We start from the raw sequence: 15,809 nt of genomic DNA on the forward strand, positions 1-15,809 counted from the left end.
TTACTCTACGACTTAATTCCAAATTAATTCAAAGTGGTGCTTTTTATCTGCCAAGCTCTACATGAAAACAGTTACTTCAGGAAGCAACTCTTCCTCTAACTTGTTTATTCAATTGCATTGCGTAAGCTAGCATTTCCCAAGACCGAAAGAGATGGGAACAAGATACAATGCATCCTAGGTTCTGATTTTGCTTCAGGGATTCACCTGTGCTGGAAATATAACATTCAAATCCAGATATCTAAGACCCAGTCCTACCAAGGTCAGAAGTAATGCAATTTCACTGGGAATAAGTGGCACAGAAACAACATGTAGAATGTGCTACACTATAGAGTGAAGCCATAAATTGTGTGTCACATATAACTTTACCTAGGTTTTTTTTGGCTAAGTATTTATTTCAGGAAGACTGGCATTCAGACTACTGCTTAGGCTTTCTTCACCTCTGCTTTTTACAGCTGAGAAGCAGATGGCTATCACAGAGTTTTTATTTCCCATTCTTGGAAAAAGTATTTTGATCTGAACCATCCCAAAAGCACCCTGATTTTTTACAGTAGATTGGCTTCTGAACATTTCTCATAATAAATATGTGATGCTGTTTTCTGCCAAGCACTGTGCATGCAAAATGGTCAGTGAAGATTTCAAACTGATTTGAATAGGTGGCCCATAAAATCCAAGTCTTTTTTCCAGATACATGAATAAGGGCTTATGGAACCATCTGTACATCAGTACATTTTTCCAAGAATTGGTATGTTCTACCATGCTGTGTATTTCTGATATTTTCAATGAAAATTCCTCTCAAAGTTCCCAGCTAATCCTAGTTTTTAAGTATTTTTAAATGATTTGCAATCCGCTGGAAAATTCCTCACCAGAATAAAGAATGTTCTTTGGAAAGGAAATATAATCTGCCCAGTTGTGGTGATAGAGGCTGTACGGTGGTTTGGGCAAGGGAGGAGAAGTAATATTGTAGTGTTTAGAAGGTAGAGAGAAGGACAGTAAGTGCAGCTGTCCCAAAAAAGTAAAGTATCGCTTTAAAAAGTTGAGAGGAAAAAAGATGTGGCAATGTAGCTCTGAGGAGGAGAGGAAGCGGAGGACAAAGAGAGAGATTCTAGAGTAAGTGGAAAGAATCAGTCCAAAAGGCAGGGGAGGCAAGAGGTAAGGAGAAGGAGTTTGTAATGACAGGGAAGCCCATTTCTTAACCTCGGAAGCCTCAAATATTAATCTCTTAGGTCAATTAATGTATTCCAGCATTAGAGATTGAGACAATGTTTAAAAAAAGTCCAGTTAAAGTAAATATGCAGTAATCATTCATCACGCCTTGCTTTTACTTCATGTGAGGAATCAGCATTACTATTTTGCAAGGGCAATCACTAATTATATGCATACCACCCTGAACCCTGAAATACTGCCTGATAAAGGTTATAAACCATCATAAATAATGGGAGTTTTTTCATGGGAAAATGGAAAGTCCACATGAAATCCCACATGGAATCAACTAACAGAGATCAAGACCACAAGATGTCCTACAGTTTCTTGGATTTTTGCAGGATTCTAACTGTATTTTGGAAGCTACACATCAACAATTCCTGAGATAGGACAATATTAATGCTGAAAATATTAAACTTCTTTTCAGAAAAAAACCCCAACTTCAGTGTGAAAGGAGAATCTAATCTGGGTTTGCAGTTTATTCATTTTGCTACTGAATTTAGTAGGAATGGAAGGTGATTTGGGGACATTAAAAACTTTGTCCACAGAACAGGTGGAGCATGAAGAGCTGCAAGCTCACCACCTCCCCCTACTACCCTCTGCCAATATTCTTCACCCTTGAACTTGGCCACCTCAGAAATCAAAAGCAGGAGTTTATTCTCCAGGCTCTGTACAATCCCTGCTGGCCTCCGTCCTAAGGTTATTTTCATGGGTTTCCATTTGTACTGTCAAAAAACATCAGTGTGAGGTTTCAAATCCCATTTACTAATGAACTCTTTCATCTTTGTGAATGGGATAAAGAGATTCTTTGTCTGAAAATAGGGATTATTTTTTTCTTGTTGTTCTGCTCATTTTTTGCATCTTTTCACAAGCTTTTTGTTTTCAGAAAACGTACAAGACAAAACTGTACCCCAGTTTTAACAAAAAGCCTGACATCTCCAATTTGAAGGCAATTCTTGTATATACTAAATTGCATGCTTCCTGCTGCTCAATTGTTTCACATCGCTTTCTTCTCCCCGAATCACCAGGTGAGAGTTAGGGAAATCACCCCAATGTTTTTATCAGGTCTATAAAAATCAAGCTTTCTAGAAGAAGCTTATAATGAATGAAGTCAGAAGCCAACAGGAATGAATTGCAGCTAAAGTGATTTTGATAGTGATGATCCCTATAACCCGGCTGCTTCCAAGCTTGGCCCTGAGGCAGGATTTTTAAATTAAAAAAAGAAAAGGATATACGTACTTTTTAATCTCATTTTTTTTTATTGTCATGCCCTGATTTTTTTCTTTTTATAGGCCTTTGTGAAGTCTGGTTGGCTTCCAAGCTCTTGAAAACTGGTGTCATCATCTTTCTTTCTCCTTTCCCCCTCCTCCTTTTAAATTTTACAACATCCTAAAACCACTGTAGAAGAGGTAAACTATATATTCTAAAAATGAGTGAATGATGAGTTTCACATCACCCTGCCCATTCTTGCCCAAGAGACTTCCAGGCAGAGACCACTGTGAAATGACAATGTTCAGAAGAGATGACAGGGGAAGTTCTGCCTTTCCAAAATCCAGTTTTAATCCTTATTATTGTATTTTTTGGCAAAATGGAAAAAAACATTTTCAAAAAGCCCATTAACCCATGCTGAGTTACCTCCAAATGAATGAACTCAAACCAAGAGCTTTAAACTGGTATAACCACACAGGACTACAGAGATTTTCCAGACTCTCATACACTGATCCTCTCCAGAGAACACTCCCCCTTTTCTTGGTGGAAATCCCTTATAGTAGTGGGTGTCAGAGCCTGACGCTATTTTCTCCCACTGCAACACAGCACAGGCTGAAAATCCCCATCAGTATATTTGTTTGGGTAATGAGAAGCATGTGATTACCTGGAGAGAAATAACTGCAGCTCCAGTTGCAAGGAGACATGCTTGAAGGGACTTCTCTTTTTGATTCATAAAAAGCAGTGACCTGACCCAACAACATGCTCTCAGCTTCCTCTGGCTGACTGTATTATCACAACCTTAACACAAACTCTCTGTCTCAGTGGTAATTCTCATAAAAGGGAAAAGGTAAGCCCTGAGGAAGTCCTGCTTGTGCCATTATTGGAATGATAATATGTTTTACAAGTTATGGACAATTGGAAAACCTTGTCTGCCGTAAGGAGTATGTTTTCAAGAACCCCTGCAGCATGTTGGTGTACTCACAATCAGATGACCCTGTGTGTGCGTGCAGGTTCGTTGGTGAATGTGGTGAGTGGATGAGGGCCAGGCTCAGAGACGGAACAGCTTCAAAGTTCAAGCAGGGAAGGCCCGGCTTGGCGTTGCATGCACCCGTCTGAGTAATCTCATTCTCCTCAGACGCCTTCTGGTTTTCAGCTGTCTTGGGTTTCTTCCTGAAAATAAACAAAGAGACCTTTGAAGGGACTGACTGCATATTTGGGAAAAGGCATTTTTAGAATCTGTTAAAGATAACTTTCTCCCCCCTCTCCTCTTTTCCCTTACAGGGAGGGAGGCAGAGAAGACTTTCCTCCATGCTTCTCATTTGGAAACAAGCCGCTCCTTGTTTTGACTCTGATGCAATGGCCCTGAGACTGTGTTACAGCAAATAGGCCAAGCACGAAGCTCCTCATTCTGCCCCTACTGATGACATATAAAATATAACTTGTCCCAGTGGTTTAGACAGTTGGAGCTCCGTTTGACAAATATTAACCAAGGCTGTAGCATTTTGAATAGAGCGAGTTATACAGAAATGGAGTAGATTTGTCTGAAAAGCAAACAAATATGCAAGTTTCCAGTTCAAAACAAATCAGTGCAGAGACTCCTTTTGTAGGGAAAAGTAATTTAGAGATGCAGAGGTCATCTAAGTAAAGCACGAAGATTTGGAGCTGGAAACAACAGGATAAGAGCACAGTGCATGCGAGCTCTCAATGATCTCTGAGCATTTTATAAACACAGAATTAAGCCTCAAAAGAACATTAAGCAGGTAAGTCAATCACCAGCTTCATTTCACAGATGAATAACTGGAGAAACTGAGGCATGAAAAGAAGTGGCAGGCTTCGAATCGCACAGTGAGCCTTATGTAGGTGGAGGTGAGCATCCACATTGCAGTGCTTCCCCTCCATTTTACAGGTGAAGGTGCTCCCTCCTCTGCTCCCCAAGGCAGGCAGCTGCCCAGCCAGCTCCAGCTGCAGCCTCTAGATAGGAACATCGTGGCTTGTACTTGGTATGTGGACATTACACCCTGGTAAACATCCAGCAGCTCCTGCTGTGTGCCAAGGGGGCAACGGCCATGCTTGCAAGACAGCAGCAGAAGCTGAGGAGGTGAAAGCCATCCAAATAAAACATGGTTATCCCCTGCAGGCATCAGAGGCATGAGCAGTAATGAGTCATCCTGGGAGCAGGACATTCTCGAGGCAGCACCTTTCACTGGTGGGTGACTAGGGTTTGGGGCATGGACAATGGCCATCCCAGAGCACAGAGATGCTGTGGAGCCAAGGCATCGCTGCCTTGCCTCTGCCCAGGCCCTACGCGCATGGTCCCTGTTCCTTGTCTGCCAGCAAAACTCCTCTTGACAGGGGCAGACTCTCCTCCTGAAGGACCAAAAGCCTGGGAGAGCACTTCTCCCCACATGCCTTGCCTTCCTGAATCCCACCAAGGAGGGCATGCAGCTGACATGCCAAACCATGACTTCTGAGGGCTGGACTGGCTTCTAAATTGTTTAAAGAAGTCGACAGGCTGACAGAGTTGGGTTTGATGAGCCTGGAGAAAAGAAGGCTCTGGGGAGATCTTATGGTGACCCTCCAGTAGTTAAACGAGGCTACAGGAAAGCTGGGGAGGGACTCTTTACCAGGGACTGCAGTGATGAGGGGTATTTGGTTTAAGCTGAAATAGGGAAGGTTTAGATTAGACGTTAGGAAGAATTTCTTCATGCTGAGGGTGGTGAAGCGCTGGCACAGGTTGCCCAGGGGAGTTGTGGCTGCCCCATCCCTGGAGGTGTTCAAGGCTAGGCTGGATGGGGTCTTGAGCAGCCTGGTTGAGCGGGAGGTGTCCCTGCCCATGGCAGGCGGGTTGGAACTGGATGGGCTTTAAGCTCCCTTCCAACCCAACCCAAACCACTCTGCCCTTCTACCCCAACAGAAGCCCCGTTCCCCGGGGCGCGGTGGCAGCGCGGGGCGGGCAGGGGCATCGATTCACCGCCGGTTACATAAGCGCGTTACATAAGGGCAGCGCGGAGCCGGCGCCCCGCGGCGCGGCCGGCAGAGGGCAGCACGCGCGCGGGTCCCGCCAGCGCCGCCTCCGGGGCCTGGGCAGCGGGACTGGGGCGTGTTTCTTCCCGCACGTTTCTCTCTTGAAAGTGATCAGAGGGCTGGAGCGCCTCTGCTATGAAGACAGGCTGAGAGAGCTAGGCTTGTTCAGCCTGGAGAAGGATGCCGGGAGAACTTAGAGCAGCCTTAAAGGGGCTACAGGAAAGACGGGGGGGGGGGGAATCTATCAGGGAGTGCAGAGATAGGATGCAGGGGAATGGTTTTAAGCTGAAAAAGAGGAGATTTAGATTAGACATAAGGAGAAATTTCTTCACTATGAGGGTGGTGAGGCACTAAAAAGGTTGCCCAGGGAAGCTGTGGTAGCTCCAACCCTGGAGATGTTCAAGGCCAGGTTGGATGAGGCTTTGAGCAGCCTGATCTAGTGGGATGCCCCTGTCCATAGCAGGGGGGTTGGAACTGAATGATCTTTAAGGTCCCTTCCAACCCAACCCACTCTGATCAACCCAAAGATGACCAGAGGGCTGGAGCACCTCCCATATGAGGACAGGCTGAGAGAGTTGGGCTTGTTCAGCTGGAGAAGAGAAGGCTCAGAGGAGATCTTACAGCAACCTTCCAGTACCTGAAGGGGCTACAGGAAAGTTGGGGAGGGACTGTTCAACAAGGCTTGTAGTGATAGGACAAGGGGGAACGTGTATAAACTGGAGAGGGGCTGACTTAGGCTTTACATAAGGAAGACTTTCTAAACCATGAGAGTGGTGAGGCACTGGCACAGGTTGCCCAGGGAGATTGTGGCTGCTCCATCCCTGGAGGTGTTCAAGACCAGGTTGGATGGGGCCTTGTGCAGCCTGATCCAGTGAGATGTCCCTGCCCGTGGCTGGGGGGTTGGAACTAGATGATCTTTAAGGTCTCTTCCAACCCAAACTATTCTATGATTCTATGATTCTCTGATTCTATGATAAAATATAAGTTAAACAGACCAAAAAGAATGAAAAGAAATCCTCCTTCCTCTGCAAAAGCCACCCAGGAAATGCAGGGCACATTCAGCGTCTGGCACCTGTCTTGGGCCACCTGGCACTGAAGGGATGCCCTGGGCTGGCCAAAAGGGAGAAAAACAGCACAGAGTCCCAGAAAGACGGGACTTCAAGGGGCTGCAGGGTAGCTGGACTCTGTGGGTGAGCCACTGCTGACCGAGGGTCACGCTGATAACCCTGTGGCTGCTGCTGGCCCTGATGCAGTCTGGGTTACTGGGGTTAAAATCCCTATGCTACAGACAGGCAGAAGGTACTGCCACTGTATCCTTCACATTATATAATCAATAGGCTCAAAATGTGCCAGGCTGAAGTCAAACCTGATCTAAATCAAGAGGAGATGGATCCTACTTAAAATTGTAGAGGTATAGCAAAGGACTGAACCGATCAACTCCATTTCAAACAGAAGGAAAATCAAACCATTAAAAAGTATATTTTTTTTCTGAAGAGTAAACCTTTTCACTCCAAGCTCAGGCAAGCTTCTGTCTGTTGCAAGTGCTGTCACCAGGACCCATCTCTTGTTATACAGATGAGGATGCATAAGACGCTGAGCTTGTTCATGGGCATATATATATATACATTTTAAAGTAGATGGACTACATATGTTTTGTTTGTAACAGCCCGCATTGATCCTTGGTGTATGAACTCTGGCATACCTTCACACATCTCATTTCCAGACAGATCCCGTGACTTTCCCACATACAGCCGGCATGCACTGGGGGCTGTGGGTAATCTGTGTACAAACCAGTGTTTTTTTTACAGCATTGCTACCCAAGAATCACAGAATCACAGACTCACAGAATCACTAGTTTGGAAAAGACCTCCAGGATCATCGAGTCCAACCATTCCTACCAACCACTAAACCATGCCCCTGAGCATCTCATCCACCTGTCTTTTAAATACCTCCAGGAATGGTGACTCAACCACCTCCCTGGGCAGCCTCTGCCAGTGCCCACTGACCCTTTCTGTGAATTTTTTTTTCCAATGCTTCTGATGCTGCAGAAGCTTTCAGATAGCCTGCTATTTTGTCCAGGTAGCAAAGGATGAATATAGAGTTAGACTCTGGATACACTGGGTAATTAAGTCCCTTGCACTTGGAAGCTAAAAGAGATTTAAGGTCTACTTTCAGGTGAGAGTTAACTCAAGTTACAGGCTTGGAACACAGCCTTTCACTCCCAGCTCTATCCACCTGGGTAGGATGCTGTTGGTATTTGCAGGATAGGGGCTCAGTCTCAGTAAACATGACTTGTAGACTGCTAGCACAGCCATAGCTGCTTTGTTAGTCTAAGCACTGATTGATGCTTTATTGTGTGGCTGATCCCGCATGTGCTTCCCAGGGCGTCAAAACCCATTAGAGGGACAGGTTAAAAAATACTTTAGCAACAAGTAGTGACACCAGAGAGGCTGTGCATAGCACCTCCTGCTCCTTGCTTTCCAAACCTGTTTATTTTCTACTTTGCTCTTAAGGCTGACACTATGTTATCAAGATGCTTTTAATGTCACCGCTTTTCCACGTCACAGTCCTGCAGCTTGGCGACTTGTGCTCACTAGGATGGGAAGACAATCAACGGTGCTGTCTGGCACTAGAGGCGATACCTCTCCACAGCATTCTCCATTTCTCTTAAGCTGTTTAGAAATGCCCTGCATCTCAGTACCACCTGAAAGGAATGCAGGCATCCACACAAGGAAGGCTGAGTAAGGGAAACAGCCGAGTCAGCTAAGGATCTAAAGAAAAATTTTCAGAAAAGAAAGATCCTTAGCACACTGATCAAAACTGCCTATGAAGAAATCCAAACAAGGTTCTTCTCCATTCTGCAACAGCAGACTGCCATTGCCAGCAAAGGACAATGGGCAAAGTCAGAAAAATCCTCCTGCTGCTGTAAGTATATTGCTCTCTTTTTGTTCTATCTTATTTGTCACGTAAAAAAAAGCTCCTATTGCTGTGATCTTCACCTATATATTATAATTAAATATTCTTACATTCACTTACATAGTCTACTCCTATTACTATCTTATTGCTATAGTGTTCACAGGGAGAGATTTTAAGTGTTGGATCAGGCTGACAGGCCAGGTTGTGGCATCTCCATCCTCGGAGATTTTCAAAACTTAATTGAACAAGGCCCTGAGTAACTTACTCCAGCTTGGAAGTCAGCTCTGAGCAGGGAATTGGACTAGAGACCTCCAGAGGACCCTCCCAACCTAATTCTTTTCCTGATTACACACTTCTTCTACGAACACTTCCATTAGCAAGCTCTCAAATATATTGCCGTGTTCCAGAAGGTAAAATGGCACACTAACTTTGGAAGAGTATGACTTGTCTTAGCTATGTCAAAAACACTGAAAGCATATGGGTAGGAGTGAGAATGAAACAAATAATAAATATTGTTTGTAGAACCTTCCCAAATTATACCTACTTGTATACCATCCCTGGACTTCATTGATTGACAGTCCTGTGTCATCATTTCAGTTGTGGGGGTCACTCTACCTTGCTACTTTAGTTCATGTGTTTCTGTTCTTCTCAACAGAATAATGCTGGAAATAAGAAGTTTGCTATTCACTTGCTGTTAAGGGCAATAGATGTTGCAACTTATTTGCAACGGACTTGGAAATGTGCCCTTGGAACAAGGGGCTCCAGTCTGATCTACTAGTTATCTCTGAGTGCCTTCTGCATAGACACCTGTGGTGTGTTTCAAGCCCTTCCAAATATTGCATTCAAATATGTCATTCTTAAAATTATCAGAGGGCCATCATCCTCTTTGCCTCTTGTGAAGGACAGCAGAGAGCCAGTATAGCAAAAAAATGACACATCTGTACACGGACCTGATGCACAGACTCACGGAAGTTGGGGACAGAAAAGATGCTGAACTTTCTAAGCTAATCAAAGTCTTGAGGATCACTGCAGGATTCATATTTACTACTGCTTTAGAATCATAGAATGCTTAGAATCATAGAATCATAGAATGCTTTAGAATCATAGAATCATAGAATGGTTTGGATTGGAAGGTACTTTAAAATCATCTAGTTCCAACCCCTCTGCCATGGGCAGGGACACCTCCCATCAGACCAGGCTGCCAAAGGCCCCATCCAACCTCGCTTGAACACCTCCAGGGATGGGGCAGCCACATCCCTGGGTGACCTGTTCCAGTGCCTCACCACCTGTAAATGTAAAGCCACCCTAATGTAAAGCCACCCCTCCTTGTCCTATTACTATGTGCATTTGTAAAAAGTCCCTCTCCAGCCTTCTTGTAGCCTCTTCAGATATTGGAAGGGTGTTACAATGTCTCCCCGAAGCCTTCTCTTCTCCAGGCTGAACAGCCCAAACTCTCTCTCTTTATAAGATATTTATCCGGTCTGTTTCTAAACATCCTACCTAGTCCATCTTTTAAATCATATATCCGGTGTCCATGTACTTTTCTCATGTACTCACTTTCAGCATTCGCCTATATTTATTTTTTAAGTTTATTATGTTTATATTATCATTATGTTTATTTACACCACTTTACAGATCATGTGTAAAACAAGACCTACAACCACTGCCAAACTCTTCAGTTCTGCTTTCTGAAGCTTCTCTGTCACTATCTTCTTTGCAGTGGGGCATTCCCTCCTTTCCATGTACCTTAACACAACATTGTCATACAAAAAGGCCTCAGACTGTGGACAGCCCACAGTGCTCCAGCTACTGCAATGATCTGGCCACTGGCTGCAAAGCAGAATAGGGTCCTTTCTGTTTAATTTGAAGGCAGAATGGATAGTACTTTGGATGTCTTAACCTCAGAGCTATCTAGAAACTAATTACTGTTCAAACCTTTGCTACACCTCCCTCTTCTTGCTGCCACTCATGCATACATCCTTCTCTCCCCCAACCCTCCACCTGCTCTCCACACACGATTTCTTTGCAGGCATCTTGCTGGCAACCACTACTTAAACTTGGAATGAATTTCCACTCAATGAATTAACTTGTTCTTACAGCTGGGCCACCAGCTCAAATCTCAGTCAAAAACAGGTAATGTGTGTTGTTGTACTTCTCACACCGCAGTTGTAACTAATGCTTGAACCTTCCCTTACACAGAGAACAGCTCTCTGTCCTGTGGAGACACCAGGTTGGCAATGAACAAATTAGCTCAGGTATAGGAACGAGCGTAGCTGCTCAGAACCCACAGTAGCATCCTGGGTCTCAGGGGAAGCTATGATAATGTGACTGTATGAGAATAATACTACATAATGAACAATAATGAGGCAGTTTTCAGCTTCTGAATACAGGGAGGGCTGGGTCACCAACCAGACCTTTGTTCATCGCATACTAAACAGCACGGAGGGAACATGCCACAGGCTTGCTGATGTTGTTACAAGTGCTGCTGCTGGCTGAGTCTGCCCACCCATGTTTCAGGCATTATTTCTCCTCCTGATAGATATGGCATCACCTTCTAGTAAGTGCCCTCAGGTCAGAGATGCCTGTAGTGCCCAAGCACTGCACTTAACTCACCGGTGTACAGTTCGTCCGTAGACTTAGTAATCCACAGAGACTGTATATAATTCAAAAAAAACCTCCGGCTTTTCAGATCCTAAAAATATAAAAGCACGAAAATAGTTCACATTTGATTTTAAGCAATATTTTTCCTCAGTGTTCTGCTGCACATTCTTCCTCTGCCTGTGTGCGACTAACACAGCTCCTGATATCAGTGCTTATCACTGCCAGTGTTGTGTCTCTTCCAGACATGACATTGACAATACATATTTAGAAACTGACAAAGTGAAAGAGAGAGAGTACAATCATTGAATATATATTAAAAAAAAAAAAACAAACAACCAAAACAAAAAAAAACCAACAACCAAAAGAACAGCAAAAAGCACTGAATCTGCCCAGAGACCTCACCTCAAAATTCAGGGCACACTGAATGCCAGAGCTGGGGCTGAAGATTCCTGAGACAAGCTTGCTTTAAAACACCTGAGCCAGCCCAGTTTTCCTGCCAGAAGTATTGCTTCAGTAGTTAAACGTCCTGCACAGGCTGAGTGCCTGAATATTCACACAGCTTCTCTGATGATTTTGCAGCCACATTGATCTTCATGCTGTTACAGCTACATGACTGGCAGTTTGTTTAAAATCTCTGATTGCAAGTTTGTGTCATACAATGGAAAACACAAACTCCTGAAAACATCGCCATAAAATGTAATACGAAAGAGAAATCCCAGCAGAACACTGCAGAGCAAGAATAGGAGGCACAGAGAACTGACAAGAGAGGCCCAGTGTTCTAGTGCAATAAAAGCCCGGAAAATTTAATCAATGCAGAAAAATGAAATAAACTAAAAAATCCCTTACAGGAGACTGATTAATGTAATTAAGTTAAGCTCAGAGATTAAGTTAAACCAAGATTGAAATTTGCTGGTTCTGTTTCAGATCTGAAGTGGGTCTTGCATGCCCCCAAATTTGTCCATTTTTTCCATCTAAACTATAAGTCTCATGAAAGTTAGACCCTGACTTACAACCTCAGAGCATCTCAGCTACAGAAACACTGTGATAACAGTGGTAAGCACTGAGAATAGAGCATAACGTATCAGAACTATAAGCTCTACAGGGGAAAATCTGCAAATAACATACAATCAATCATTTCAGAACCTAATAAAAACACAACACAAGGTCAAAATTCTGTCAGGCAACTTTGCCTATGTAATACAGCCAAATTTACCAAATTACAATAGCCTTAAGAAACACCAGCCCAAGTCATGAATGACTCAAGGCCTGGAAAGAACAGCATAAGTTTTCAAGGAGCTGGAGTATCTGTATTGTGTGAAACACCAATGAGAGGAAAGGTGTCTCATTAAAAAGTAACACAAATAATAAACAAGATAAAAGCTCTGAAGATAAACACGGATGAACCAACTAGAACAGCATTAACTAGAGCAGTAAGCAGGGAGAACCTGCCAAACTAAAAGATACAAATAGATCAAACCAGCCATTGCTGAACTAGGCTGTGAGGCTACAACTTAAATATTTAACAGGTTTTTATTGACATATTTTTTGCCCACACAGTTCCTTGCAAATTTCAAAAGCAAAACTTAGCTTAGCCTGATCAGTAATGCTCACAGGTGCTGTAGTTTGTTTTTGGGTTTTTTTTAAAGATGTCTTTTTTTTGCTGAAACAAGAAGTCTTTTATAAGAGATAAAATATACTTACAGTGGTTTCCAAATGGTATCACTCTTCAGGTAAATTACTCCAAGCCTTGGACCTAGTGCAGACGTTCATTGGGGCAGGGAACAGAGAGAGGCTGTGTCTGTACCAGAAAGAAGCAAAAGGAAAGGTCAGGGGAAAATAATAATTATTTACTGAGAGCAAGAAAACTTTCTGCAATGCTAACTGGCATTCTCTGCTGTCAGTACAGCTGGCTGCAGCCTGGTAGGGCCAAACTCTTCCTGCTTCAATCCCTCCAGCCCTGGCTGCAAATGACAACAGAGTCAGCCCCGGGTTACTCCATTTCACCCATGCAACCTATTCTGGTGAAATGAGGAGGAGAGGGAGGATTAGCCAGCAAAGTGCTATCAGTAGGATTCATTCTGAGCAGTTGCTCATTCTGATGGCAGGAGCACAGAGAACTGATGGAGAGCTAGCATAAACTTGGCTCTCAAGTGCATCTCATCAGAACAACAAGGCCAGTCCAATTCAGAGCAGCAACAAACACTTCCTCAGGACTGAAAGGCAGGAAAAGGGGAGGCAAAATCCTCCTTCACTTCTTTTGCTGTCTTTACATGACAAAAATGATGACTCATATCAAAGCAGAAACCCCTCTTATCTCCCATCAGCCACTAGGTCTACTGCAGTGAGACCAGTAAAATAACTTACTGTCAGCATTTTAGAACACATTCAGCTCAGCAGCAGTTTTATGCCTGAAATCTCTCGAGCTAAAGAGGAAGTTGGACTTGATGGACTAATACAGAAAGGGATTCAAAGAAAAACCTCAGGCCCAGTGTTATAAGGTGATTTCACCACCCAGACTTAAAATATTGGGAGTATTTACATTTTTGGGGGACTTGAAGCCCTCTCTAGACTAACAGAACTCCTCCTTCGCTAACTTCTTATGATCTTTGGGTGGCTCGTTGTGGATGTTGGAAGTATGTCTGAAGTTAACATCCAGGGACAGAATTAAATCCTGCTCACTTAACTTATGTAAAGAACTCCTGGGACATCAGCATATTCAGTCCTACCCACAGCAAAGCCATTGGTGCTATTTCCAGGAATAAATGATTTTGCCTGCTCTAATCAGACAAGAAAACTAAATATTTGCTTTATCAAAGAAATCAAGAAGATGAACAAAACATTGCAAGAGATGTAATTGTTATTTCACAGGTAGTTAACGTCACTGTGCAAGCTGGAATTTATGTCTCTAACTGCAACACAATATAAAAACCTCACTGCTCATGCAGCAGGAACACTGGAATGAACACCAGCAGACACAATGAAGGATTTTAGATGACACTGTAATAATGTACTTCACAAAATATACATTCAGTTTTATGTTCATGTACATTTTTATGTACATTTTTTAATGATGATGTTCATTGATGACTGAGATACACGCTACATACCAATTTCAACAGGCTACATGAAACCTGGCAGCTACGCTTCACAGGGGCTCAAGCAAACATTTTCTTTGATTCCAGTTTTTGTTGGTTCTCTCCTCTTGAAGTCTGCTTTGAATTGCAGATTGAGTAAATTTAAACACAAAAAAATAATCTTCAACTCAGCCTGAACCTCTGAGTTTCACTGGGACTTGGGAGAAGAACCATATGCCAGCATCGGGGCAGCTCAAATAAATTACATGAAACAGTCACACCTTTGGCCACTACCAAAGGTTGAATTTCAAAGGTGCAAGAACGCACAAGGATTCTGTAAATGTAAGTCCTTGCTGACACTCAGCATGGCTTACTTTCAAGCTCTCCTTCCCACTTCCATACATGCCCCACCTGTTCTAGTAATGCTGACCTTGCTTCTTATATCCACTTTGCACACATCAATCTGTCTTTTATTTGGCTACCGTTCATCTTTTTAAGGCATAAATCCCACGTGCCTTAAAGAGTACCCAGTACCTCAGTTAACATGCAGTTTTAACTAGTACTAGAAGTAGAAAAATCACAAGATTAGGTCTTTAGTCTTTACTTCGGCAGAACTCCTGCTCACTTCACTCCTAATTTCACACAAGAGAAGACTGAGAACTGAATGTACTAATCCTGCATATTTTGTCACCTCTCTTTTTGTGTCATCATTATTAATCTTCCAATCTCTGAGTTCCTAGTCCAAGTGGCTCTGTAATGTAGCACTGCCTAGCACTCAATCTGGCTTCAAAACAAGGGTCAGGCAGACAGGTTGCTAGAGATGAGCTGTTCAAAGTCTTCTACAAATTCTGGGCATTAAAATCTCCGTGAAAGGCAATACTTAAAATATCTTCATTTTTCTCTGTCATTTTTGCTATGGCCTGGGACACTACACATCTTTTCCTCCAGCATGAAGAGCAAAAAGCACTGAGATCATCATCAGTTGATAGCTACATTTTAAGTACATAAAATCAATAAAGGTGATGGAGCTTCAGGGGACACAGGGAGTAAAATAAAGAACGGAACAGCCCCAGATTTTTATAAAAGTCTTAATCTAGCTCGGAAAAAGGTGAGGAAAATGGTTTTTGATCATGAGAAGATTGGGCAAAAAGACAGCAAGCAGGACAACAGAAGAATGGAATGCACGACATTGGTTTAAGTAATTTCTCCTCTCTCTACCTGGGCTCCTCTATCCAGAAAAGGAAAGCATTAACATTTCTGCTCCATGAGGTACTGTGTGCTTAATTAAGATTCCAGAGGATAAGTTTTCTGCATGAATGCATCCCAGAAATGCAGACTCTTATTACTTAAATATTTCCACTAATGATAGTATCTTGGGCATTTTATATACACTCACTTTTATTCCGCCTTCATCTTACCAGGTTTTATCTGGTAATTTAAAGGGTGTAAGATACATTAATCGTGTTACTGTTTTTATTAAGGAAGGCCTGTTTTACGACAGCAGTAATGTACTACAGATTGTGATTTAAGATGTACACTTTAGGTCAGTTCTACACTGGCTTCAGTGGAGTTGCAGTGGGCATAAAGTCTGGAGAAAATGTGGTACTTTACATAATAATGCCAATGATTAATGGGCTCCTGGACCATAAGTTCATATTTTGAAACACTGATCGTCCTTCTTCTCCGTCCTGAAATTTGTGTCTCGACCCTTTCAACACTTGTTAGCTACCTTTCCAGAGCTGCATCATTGATCTGATGTGGTCTGTCATATCATATTACTTAAAA

At 43.0% G+C, this 15,809-nt stretch overlaps 1 protein-coding gene across 24 annotated transcripts in view; it reads right to left on the reverse strand.

The window, feature by feature from the left end:
- The window catches only part of ZBTB20 (zinc finger and BTB domain containing 20), a 492,045-nt gene that overhangs the window by 22,091 nt on the left and 454,145 nt on the right, over positions 1-15,809 (reverse strand). For 23 of the 24 annotated variants that reach the window (XM_054088544.1, XM_054088531.1, XM_054088570.1 and 20 more), the window contains 3 exons: positions 12,652-12,748; positions 10,963-11,041; positions 3,392-3,579 (listed from right to left, as the gene is read on the reverse strand). The gene's annotated coding sequence lies outside the window, so the exon portion shown is untranslated. The remainder of the gene's footprint in view (positions 1-3,391; positions 3,580-10,962; positions 11,042-12,651; positions 12,749-15,809) is intronic. The other variant, XM_054088469.1, reaches the window with a different exon arrangement.

This window comes from Cuculus canorus, chromosome 1 (genome assembly GCF_017976375.1).
Source record: "Cuculus canorus isolate bCucCan1 chromosome 1, bCucCan1.pri, whole genome shotgun sequence".
Classification (NCBI taxonomy): Eukaryota; Metazoa; Chordata; class Aves; order Cuculiformes; family Cuculidae; genus Cuculus; species Cuculus canorus.